The following is an 8,762-nucleotide window of genomic DNA, read 5'->3' as shown; positions in this document are numbered from 1 at the left end:
TCTGACGGTCTTGATCTAAAGAATGCCCCAAAGGCTAAAGATTATGGAGCTTTAAAGTTTTTGAAGAAGTTGGAACAATTGGACATACCAGACTACCGTGGACAGACCACCGGTAGACGAACTATGTACAGACCAACCATGGCAGACCCCTGCTTCCTGCGAGCAATTCTGTTGTCCGTCATGTCAATCCCTGCTCGTTTTCCTCACATCCTTGCCACTAGCTCTTCTGGTTCAGGAAATCACGTCATCAGCTCTTTAGGCAACCATACCCATGGTCACCGTTCATCCACGCTACCATCCGACAAGGTTTCCCGTCCGACAACCATCCCATCATTGCAACCATTACCTATGTCCCCACATAAACTCATGTTCGTTGATCCTGTTATTCCACACCTCTGCACCGCCACTCTACCTTCTCACCTTCCGATAGAGTTCAAACATTGCGATGATTTGCGGATGTTGTTCCTTGTCCCTATTGACCCGACGTAAATGATCTGCTGGCTTGGTGTGCCATACGTCACGACTCTTCATAGCATTAACGTTGGTTGGTTAATATATACATTGCTCGATATATATATATATATATATACATAAAAATTGATATGTTGTCTCTGTATAATAAATCTGACATACAACACCAATGCGAAGGGATTTATATCTGAAACCATAATTAATATAATCGACCCATAAACTTAACTTATATTTATTTATTTATTTATTTAATTGAATTATTTAATTATTATTATTATATATATACATATATATATATAAAATAAAAATAAAAATAAAAACCTAGTTCAAAATAATATTACCAACAATTAAATACAAGTCGAGGTACTAGTGACGTCAATTTCCATATGCAGAGATGATAACTGCAACATGAAGACAATTGTGAGCGATATAGCTTTGAGGACAAAGATTTTGAAGGAAAGGGCAATGTTACGAATATAATTGCCTAAAATAAAATGAAAATAAATAATGTAAATAATAAATAATCAAATATTGATTATGTTAAATGGTCATTAAGTTAAGTGAAAAGGCATGTCTAAAAGACATGCCCAATCACGAAAGGACATCTACTTAGGTATATATATGTGGGTCCTCATTGTAACATTAATCACTTATACAATTTTATATATAATAAATTATTATTTCAAATATCTCTCGTGTATTTTTACATTCAAGCCAACAAGCTATCAATTTGTTAGTTCACAAACATAAACATTATTTAGATTTCTAATTTTTTATTTTTATGTTCGCTGACATTAGCTACAATAACTTTGAGCACGGACATACTTACACATTCGGGTCATACTGGGTTGTAGAATAAGCCTCACAAAAGGATTTGTAAATTGGGTAGTAGGTATGAGTTGCTTTTTATTTAGATGGAAATTTAATAGTAAGTTTTGAATAAAGTTACTTATAATCGTTGATAATTAGGTTAAAGCACTAGCTTTCTTTTAGGGCTTCATAATCTAGGACTAGGAAGAATTAAGAATCTTATATTCATGAGAGATTCATTATTTTTTATAAGGTTTATGCAAAGGCCCTCAACCCTTGAGGTTAACCAATTTGTTAAACTCATTCAACATATTCGAAAAGATACAAGTTGTTGAGAGTTGAAATTCATATGATGTTTTATGAATTTGGAACATTCACGTAGATCATATAGCAAACAAAAGCATCATAAGAATGTTTTTAAAAAAATTTGGATGTTCGTAATTTTTCCCAAATTCTTAATTTTTCAATGGAATTTCCACTCAAATAAATTGCAATCCAATCAAAAGAATGCATTACAACCTTCATAACTTCAGAAGTACGCTTGCACTCTCCAAATTTAATGGAGGGCATGCATAATCAAAAGGATTTTCATTTTGTTATTATTCTGAGTGTAAGTGGGATTATGAATTCTACATGCACGAAGTTCAGCTCTTGATTTGTTCGGGTTGCTTGGAGCATGCAATGGTATCGTCCTTCTACTCTTTGGCTTGGAAACCTTAGCATCCTTCCAATTCATACCTATCTTTATTGTGCTTCACATTTGGCTTTGACTTAGTAGAGTTGTGGGCTCTCGAAGGAATTGGACTTGCCCTTCATTCGTGGATAGTGTTGTGGGTGATTTTGGGCTTGGCCTAAAGATTTTGGATTGGAATAGGTCACATGCAAAACTGAAGAAATTCTTGGGTTTGATTTTCACTAGTTGGCAGGAATTCATTGACAAATTGAGGAGAAAATTGAAAGGTTTGTCCCTGGTTGAGTTCGCCATGAATTTCAATGTTGGTGGTTAGAAGACATGGAAAGTCATAGTCACTTTGGACAATGTCCTTGTTGTGAGATATAATATTGGATATCAAAGAGTTTCTTTGCAAGCATGAGGACCTACTTGCTGAAAATAGAACCTCCATCTTTTCAATAACTAGCAGAATCCATACTCAAGAAGATAATTACAATATAGGTTATGAAGTTGTAATGGACACTTTGGTACAACATAAAAGAAAACTTCATGCTCTTAGAAGTTGAATACTTAGCTCTACGATAGGTGATCACAAGCATGCCTAGGAATTTTCAATATGTTGTTTCAAATTTTAGGATGTTTGTGATTCCACACCTCTGGAAAATAAAGAAGAGAACTATGTTTAACAAGCACCAATGGATGTGGATATGACCGGGGCCACTTAGGGTTTTAGCATGTTCTAGAAGAAAATGAGGATACAAATAGTATACATGTTTTCTAGTAGTTTATTTTTTTTTTGTTCGTTAAGTTGTATGAGTTCTCCAAAGATTACATCTGGCTTGACCTTTGGCTTGAGAAACCGTGACCCAAGGGTATCTAAGCCGTCAAAATCACCCAGGATTGCACCCGGCCCGGGTCACACCAACCCTTAACATGGTAGGTTTTTTTCCCACGGATTTTCGAACTGGTGACCATCACATCATAGAGTGACTTAACAATACACCCCATGGCAGTGTATTTTAGGCATGTGGGCTTCCAGTAGTTCAGATTAATATGTATTGCAAAACATATTAAATATTAGGCATTTTTATAAGATTTATAAAAGTGAAAACAATGAATTCCCTCTTAAGGACAATATTGCTTGTCTGAAAGACATGCAGTAAGCTTTTGGAATTTTTTTTGTGCTTACACTGTATTATAGTGTCTTTTTTGTATTATTATGTTGACCAATGAAGTTGCTTCACTTTTCTAATACAAAATATAATTACTTCTCTCAACCGAAAATAAAGAAAAATTAAATGTGTCGACTTCAATTAGGGAAAATGAAAATAAATGTAAAATCCCAAATGTGTAAAATCCCAAATGCCTTGAACATAAAGATAGAGATTTTGTACATGATTGCTCTGAAAATAGTATAATAAAGACCAACAATATCATAATTAGATATATGTCTCTAAGGACAAAATATCAGTGAACTAAGAACCAACTTGTTATCAAGGCCATGAGCCACAACAGAGGAAGATAAAAGTTAAGTTCTTAATAGTTTACACAAGCCATAGCCAGGGAGTGCTTATCATGGTTTTCATGATCGAATTGTTGGATAAAACATGCTCATTGTTTTACCAATTACACCATCTTCAGAAGTATTATAAATAGCATCATCTCAATCCATAAAATAGGAAAAACTTGATTTGCTCAATTCCTGCAAGAGATGGAGAGATCACTGCACCAAAAAAAAAATCGGTGTGCTGAAGAAGAAAATTGAGCAACAACTTGTTTTGGATGTTCTGTTTACAAGAAGAGACATTTGAAGGACAAATGAGCATGAAATGTTTACACTGTAATTTGTTTTCCATTACACTTGAAGTACAAAGGAGTTTCTATTTTGTTGCACTTCTGAATTTGTTATCTAATTGTACAGAGACACAATAATTTAGAGATCAGTCATTCATCACAATCTCTATGAATACCTGCATAAAATTACCAGCTTAGATCCATCTAACACTGGATCTATCATGCGCCAAGAGGGATCAAATCCCTCGAGGTGCAAACCTTATTTTTAGAGTGTAGAACTTGAGGAAAGGTTTGCACCCCGAGGGATTTGATCCCGAGAAAATTACCAACTTAGATCCATCTAACACTGGATCTATCATGCGCCAAGAGGGATCAAATCCCTCGAGGTGCAAACCTTATTTTTGGAGTGTAGAACTTGAGGAAAGGTTTGCACCTCGAGGGATTTGATCCCTCTCGGCGCATGATAGATCCGGTGTTAGATGGATCTAAGCTGGTTCTAGTTGAGGGCAACAATGTCATATTTTAGTATTATCATTATTATGTATATGTTTGAGATTAACTTCAAAATTCACATTATGTTTTCTTTGCTTGGCATGACCATATCATTTTCTTCTTTAATTTAGTTTGTGTTTCTTGCCTTGAATGGTTTGTACATTTGTGTTTGGATGCTTTGAGTGATTTGTGTGTTTAGGTGTTTGGATTTTGATGGTAGTGTTTGTGAATGTTACAATTGTAGGTATCACAACTTTTTAGTGTTATGTTTGTGAATGTTACATCTATTTCATTTAATTTTAGGTATCACAACTTCTCACAACTAATCAATTCTTAATAGTGTCCCCCTAGGTATTACTAAATATATCTTGATAAGTAGTTTTAATAATTTATTGCGTCAAGATTACTCTTGAAATAATTTTCTTCTTTGCTAATGTTGAAATAATTTATTTCCTTCAAGAATATTTTAATGATTTTTTTTATTTATAGTCTATTTGCAAAGTCATGAAATAATATTTTTTTTATTTCTTTTAATGGGTGGCCAGATTAATAAAATATTTACATCCAAATGATTATCACATCTCTTTCAAGAATGTTTTTATTTGTTTTGAATTTTATAAATATATTTTTTTCTCTTATAAATATTTTGAATCTATTGTTGTACACAATTATTTATTCGTAATTTTGAATATGTTTTGAATATATGTAATTGTCTATTAGTAATTAGTTGGCAATGAAGAAGGGAGAAGATCTTGTCAACGATTAATTTTCACTTTGTAGAAGGATTGATTTTGCACATCTATTTCATTTTAATTCTAGGTATTACAACTTTTGACAGCTAATTAATTCTTAATAATGTCCCTCTAGGTATTACTAAATATATCTTGCTTTTTTTATAATAATTATAGCCTCAATACTAACATATAATGCATCTAATGTACCCCGATGCGGGTGATTATAATGAATTTAATGCAGATTAGAAAGAAGGACGGCAGGCGGCCAAGCCACATGGCCACCCACGTCCCCTTCCATGCCGATTTATGGCAAGCTACAGATGGTCTGCAGGCACCATTACTCTAGTGCTCTAGTCGAGGTATACGTAGCAAGCATAAGGCCATGGCTCCCATAAGACATAATTTATTCACCCCTTCACCGCTAAATGTTCTTGCTCCCCTCATGCTGTGAAGCTTAGCTCTCGCACAATTACTGGGAGGCACTGTTGGATTCTAAGCTGTGTTGATTTTGGGAATGGTTTTCATTATTCTCAAACAACTCACTGTGCACTGAATTCCACCCAGAATTCCTCTGTTTCTCTTCTGAATAGCTCCACCATCTCCAGAGTTACCTCTGCCTCCCCAATTGCACTCACTGTTCACAATACAACCATTTTGGCCCAGCTCAATAGAAGACATTCAACCATGGCGCATACTCGCCATCGAATGCGTAGCCGTAGAGGTGGTAGTTGTAGCGGAAGCACTCACCTCCCTTCGACACCAAGCCATGATTCCGCTGCTCCTTCCTCTTCCCCATCTACTACTCTTTCCAGAGATCATTTCTCTGGTAGTTATCCTGACACTCGCAATGGTAGAGGCCAAGAACAGGTCCATGGATTCAGAAGAATAAACGTTGCTACCCAAACTACCAATCTCCCTACCCCCCTTCATCCCTCTCACCACACGACCCAATTTCGGTTCCACAGTACGTTGAATCGCCCCGACATCTTAGCCACCGTCACTGTTACATTCAGCGAGGAAATCAGTCCGTAGAATGAGAATAATGCTCAGCTCTGCGTTCTTAGACCAAAGGAAAATAACATAAGGGAGCAGCAGAAGGAAAATAAGAAGAACAAGGATGACTGTGAACCAGAGAAACGAAACAATAGCAAGTAGAAAACAGCAGAGAAAACGAGTAATACTGGTAGTGACAGCATTCTGCATGGCAAGGAGCTGGCTGTAGGTAAGAATGCAATTGAATGCAGTGAGGGCGGCACGTCAGGCAAGCATGCAGGCGCAGGCAGCTTAGCAGGCACGCAAGCAATCGACGGCCTCCCGCGCAGCACGTCAGCAGAAGATGATTACTGGTATGAGTACGCGTGTCGTATTGTGGAAGAGCCTCCTCCAGATGAGAGTCAAGGGGTTCATTCTGACAGCTGATCCATTCACCAAACGTCGCCCCACTGCTCTTTGGATGTTTCATGGGTTTGTCTTTATGGGGTTTTTCTCTACTGTCTTTTTTTTTCTAAACCATTTGGTTAGTTTTGATTGGTTTTGGTTCAAGACCTCTATGTGGGCCTTTTTAAGTTTTGTTCTGAGACCCCTGCATGGGCCTTTTACATTGGGTTCTCTCAGACTGGTTTCCCCTCGATGGGCAGTCGAGTATAGTCTTTTGATTAATTTTGACATAACTCTGTTCAGCACCGCAGAGGCCGGTGCCTCGCTATATTTTTAATTTTTCCATTATAAATAGATTAGTATTACTTAGAAAAAAAACATATAATGCATCTAATGCAAGCAATCAAATAGCATTAGAAAACAACATCTACACTAAAATCAATGCATCTAATACAAGAAATCAAATGAGATTAGATATGAACATTTACACTGAAAACAATGCATTTAGTGCAGGCAATCCAATAGGATTATAAATCCACATCTACACTAAAATCAATGCATCTAGTGCAAGCAATCAAATACGATTAGAAATCAACACTACACTAAAATCAATACATCTAGTGCAAACAATCAAATATGATTAGAAATCAACATCTACACTGAAATCAATACATCTAGTGTAAGCAATCAAATATGATTAGGAATCACCATCTACAATGAAATAAATGCTTCTAGTGCAAGAAATCTTCTTCCCTCTCTCCCCCCTCCATCTAATCTTGAAATATATTTTTAATAATTTACAGCCTCAAGATTAACAACATATAATTCATCTATTGCAAGCAATCAAATAGTATTAGAAAACAACCTCTACACTAAAAGCAATGCATCTAATGCAAGAAATCAAATGAGCCTAGAAATCAACATCTACATTGAAATCAATTCATCTAGTGTAAGAAATAAAATAGGATCAGAAAACACCATCTACATTGGAATCAATGCGTTTAGAGCAAGCAATCAAATAGGATTAGAAATTGACATCTACACCGAAAAATAAATGCATCTAGTACAAGCAATAAAATAGGATTAGAAATCATCATCTACACTAAAATCAATGCATCTATCGCAAGTAATCAAATAGGATTAGAAATCATTATCTACACTGAAATCAATGCATCTAGTGCAAGAAATATTCTTCCCTCTCTCCCCCTCCATCTATATCAATATCTCCCTCCATCTATCCTTCATTGTCTCTCTATCTCACGCCCCCAAACACTCTCTCTCTCTCTCTCTCTCTCTCTCTATATATATATATATATATATATATATATAGAAAGAGAGAGAGAGATAGAGAGATATATATATATATATATTCCCCTCCCTCTCTCCCTCTCTCTATCTCTCTCTTCTTCCCTTTATTCACCTCTCGTCTATATATCTATCTCCCTTTGTCTCTCTATATCAGCCCCAAAACATACAAAATATTTCTCCATATATATCTATATCTCCCTCCCTCTTTATCTCCCTCTCTCTCTTCTTCCCTTTCTTCACCTCCCATCTATATATCTATCTCCCTTTGTCTCTCTATATCAGCCCCAAAACATACACAATATTTCTCCATATATATATATCTATATCTCCCTCCTTCTTCATCTCCCTCTCCCTCTTTCGTCCCCTTCTCTCCCTCTCTCCCCCTTTTATCTCTCTTCCCTCCCGCTCTCCCCTCTCCCTCTCTCTCTTTATCTTATCCGTCCCTCTCTCTCTATGTCTCTCCACCTTTCTCTCTCTATGTCTTTCTTCTTACTTCCTTCTCTCTCCCCCTTCCTCTCTCTTTCTCTCTCGCGTCCTCTCTCCCACCCACTCTCTCTCTCTCTCTCTCTCTCTCTCTCTCTCTCTCTCTCTTGCTCTTCACCCTCAAAATCAGTCACTATCTCCCTCCCTATCTCCTTCTCTCCCCCCTTCCTTCCATCTCTCCTTCTTTGTCTTTCTATCTCATGTAACAAGCTCAAAATAAAAACATGTAATTAATTAGATTAATCATGCGATTTATAATCAACATGCAATTTATCAACTAATTAACATCAAATTTCAAAAATATGAGTAGAGAAAACTTACCTGTGGCGATGATGTTTCTCACTTGCGATTTCAAGTTTGAACGCTAGTTGAATTCTGCTAACTGCAATAAAGTCTTGGGGACAACTCTCCACCCAACCATAGGCTCAATTGCACAAAATCTTGCTACAACTGGCCACCCCCAAGCCCTCAATCAACATACTACTGCTAGGGATCCTTTGTCTCACAACATTATTCTCCCAAGAGAATGGATGATGGAATCATGGAATCATGGAATGCCTCTCATCTTCCTCACCATCTATTAAATAGAGCAAACATTGGAAGGGGAACCACATGCACAC

Source organism: Pinus tabuliformis, chromosome 3_2, assembly GCF_031772625.1.
Source record: "Pinus tabuliformis cultivar Carrire ecotype Pingquan chromosome 3_2, CPIR1, whole genome shotgun sequence".
Classification (NCBI taxonomy): domain Eukaryota; kingdom Viridiplantae; phylum Streptophyta; class Pinopsida; order Pinales; family Pinaceae; genus Pinus; species Pinus tabuliformis.
The sequence above is the reverse complement of the archived record's forward strand: the minus strand, read 5'-3'. Positions refer to the sequence as shown.